Below are 3766 nucleotides of genomic sequence, written 5' to 3'. Positions count from 1 at the left end.
CACGAGGGCCCGCGCGGGCCCGCGATGGGCTCCACGGGCCGGCGACGAGGTGGGCGCAGGGATGCCACGTGGCGCGCGGTGGTTGGCTGCGGGCGCGGCGGTGATGACGTGTCGCGTGGAGATTGGTTGGGGTAAGGTGGAGGCTGGACGTGTCCGGCGCGGGCGGACGCGTCCGGCGACGCGAGGAGGAAAACTGCTAGGGTTTGGACTGCGGGAATTTCGGGGGAGGGGCTTATTTTTTAGGTAGAGGGAGCTAGGAGAGTACAAAAGAGGAGCGGTTTTCGGGCACACGATCGTGATCGAACGACCGAGAGCATGGAGGGGAGTTAGATGGGTTTTGGGCCAGTTGGAAGGGTGTTGGGCTGCAAAGAGAAAGAGGGGTTTCGGGCTACGCGGTTAACCGATGGAGTATCAAACGACCTCCAAATGGCACAAAACTTGACAGGCGGTCTACCGGTGCTATACCAAGGCCGCTTGGCAAACCTCGGGCCATTCCGAGAAGGTTTAACACCCACTCACAACAGGAGACAAAAGGGGAACGCCGGAGGGCATAGGAGTGCCGGATTGCAAAACGAACAACGGGGAAAATGCTCGGATGCATGAGACGAACACGTATGCGATGCAATGCAATGCACATGATGACACAATGCGAATGATGACATGGCAAAATGCAACACGCAAGCAAATGACATGGCAACAACGGCGAATAACTGGCAGACATCTGGCGCATCGGACTCGGGGCGTTACATATAATGAGTCTCTTCATAAATTTCTTCATCATAATTTTCAGATTCATAGTTCTTGAGCAAAGTTTCATAAAGATAATCTAGTGCACAAAAATCACTAGCAATTGGTTCATCATAATTGGATCTCTTAAAAAGATTAGCAAGCGGATGAGGATCCATAGATCTTAGGTTCTCTGTTTAGCAATAAATAAGCATCTAATCCAACCAAACAAGCAAGCAAAAGGGCAAGCAAAAGACATAAGAAGAAGATTGGGAAAGAGAGGGCGAATAAAACGGCAAGGGTGAAGTGGGGGAGAGGAAAACGAGAGGCAAATGGCAAATAATGTAAATGCGAGGGAGATGAGTTTGTGATGGGTACTTGGTATGTCTTGACTTGAGCGAAGACCTCCCCGACAACGGCGCCAGAAATACTTCTTGCTACATCTTGAGCTAGCATTGGTTTTCCCCGAAGAGGAGAGGGTGATGCAGCAAGTGTTGCGTAAGTATTTCCCTCAGTTTTGAGAACCAAGGTATCAATCCAGTAGGAGGCTCCTCAAAAGTCCCACGCACCTACACAAACAAACTGAGAACTGGCAACCAACATAATAAAGGGGTTGTCAATCCCTTCACGGCCACTTGCGAAAGTGAGATCTAATAAAGATAGTAAGATAAGATAAATATTTTTTTTTGGTATTTTATAATATAGATGCAAAAAGTGAATATGCAAATAAAGTAGATTGAAAGCAAATATGATAAGAGATAGACCTGGGGGCCATAGGTTTCACTAGAGACTTCTCTCAAGATAGCATAAGTATTACGGTGGGTGAACAAATTACTGTCGAGCAATTGATAGAGAAGCGCATAGTTATGAGATTATCTAGGAATGATCATATATATAGGCATCATGTCCATAACAAGTAGACCGACTCCTGCCTGCATCTACTGCTATTACTCCACACATCGACCGACTCCTGCCTGCATCTAGAGTATTAAGTTCATAAGAACAGAGTAACGCATTAAGCAAGATGACATGATGTAGAAGGATAAACTCATGCAATATGATATAAACCCCATCTTGTTATCCTCGATGGCAACCATACAATACGTATCTTGCAACCCTATCTGTGACTGGGTAAGAACACCGCAAGATTGAACCCCAAAGCTAAGCACTTCTCCCATGGCAAGAAAGACCAATCTAGTAGGCCAAACCAAACTGATAATTCGAAGAGACTTGCAAAGATAACTCAATCATACATAAAAAAATTCAAAGAAGATTCAAATATTATTCATAGAGAAACTTGATCATAAACCCACAATTCATCGGATCTCGACAAACACACCGCAAAAAGAGACTACATCGAATAGATCTCCACAAGAGAGGGGGAGAACATTGTATTGAGATCCAAAAAGAGAGAAGAAGCCATCTAGCTAATAACTATGGACCCGTAGGTCTGTGGTAAACTACTCACAACTCATCGGCGGGGCAAGGATGTTGATGTAGAAGCCCTCCGTGGTCGATTCCCCCTCCAGCAGAGTGCCAGCGAAGGCTCCAAGATGTGATCTCGCGGATACAGAAGGTTACGGCGGTGGAAATTGTGTTTCATGGTGCCCCTGGATGTTTTCGGGGTACGTAGGTATATATAGGAGGAAGAAGTACGTCGATGGCCTCCCGAGGGGCCCACGAGACAGGGGGCGCCCCCTACAGGGGGGGGCCCTATCTCGTGGGGTCCTCGGGAGCTTCTTGACTTGCACTCAAAGCTCTCCGGATCACGTTCGTTCCAAAAATCACGCTCCTGAAGGTTTCATTCAGTTTGGACTCCGTTTGATATTCCTTTTCTTCGAAATACTGAAATAGGCAAAAAAATGGCAATATGGGCTGGGCCTCCGGTTAGTAGGTTAGTCCCAAAAATGATATAAATGTGTAAAATAATGCCCATAAACATCCAAATGGGGTAATATAATAGCATGGAACAATGAAAAATTATAGATACGTTGGAGACGTATCAGGAAGTCATTGGTAGAATTGTTGCTCATGAGATGTCATTCAAGGATAAGGAAGAACTCCACAACAAGTCAAGTGGTGCTTACAAAGCTTCATGTGATGCTCCTACAACATCAAGTGAGAAGCAAGTCTCCAATGAGGAATTGAGCTTAATGGTGAAGAAATACAACAATTCTACAAGAATAGAAGCAAAGAGAGAAGCTCCAAGTCAAGATCCTACAATGACAAAAGATCTTCTAGTCGTGATCGTAATTGCTACAATTATGGAAGACCCGGACACTAATCTAATGAGTGTACGACTCCCTACAAGAAAAGAGAACATTCATCGAAAAGGATGAGTAAAAGAGATGAATCACCTCCAAGAAATGATCATTATGAACGAAGACCCTCTCGTGGAAGCAAGGATTTGGAAAGGAAGGACAAGTCATCAAAGAGCTACACAAGACAAAGATATCAAGCTCATGTTGGTGAATGTGTATCCGGTTCCAACTCCGACAACTACTCTGAGAGTAACTATCACTCCGACTCTGAATATACTCAAGATGAATGTGTTGCCTGTCTTTCACTTGTGTCATCCAACTCCTATGACATATTTGACTCACAAAATGAAGGAATTGGAAGATGCTTCATGGATAAAGGCCCTAAGGTATCACACCTTGAGTATGTCGATTTCAATAGTGATGAAGACGATTTGCTAGGTGATGATGATTTACTTGTTGAAAATACTAGTAATGAAAACTATGATGAAATTACTAGTAATCATGCTAATCAAGATGAAACGAATGACAATGGTAAGAGGTAGATTGAGAGTCTAACTAAAGAACTAAACACTCTTAAGTTAAATCATGAAACAACTCTAGAGGATCATAGAGAGCTCAAAAGAACTCATGAGAAGCTATGCTTCGAGAAGCTAAATTTAGAGCAAGAGCATGAGTTCCTAAAGCTATCAATGATGATCTTCTAAAGAAGAGTTCTTCTTATCTTTCCAAACGTCTCCTCTTGGCTACCTATATGCCAAAAGTAAAATCTAGCAACAAGA

This window comes from Triticum dicoccoides, chromosome 5B, assembly GCF_002162155.2.
Source record: "Triticum dicoccoides isolate Atlit2015 ecotype Zavitan chromosome 5B, WEW_v2.0, whole genome shotgun sequence".
NCBI classification, from domain to species: domain Eukaryota; kingdom Viridiplantae; phylum Streptophyta; class Magnoliopsida; order Poales; family Poaceae; genus Triticum; species Triticum dicoccoides.
Note: the sequence above shows the minus strand (reverse complement) of the source record.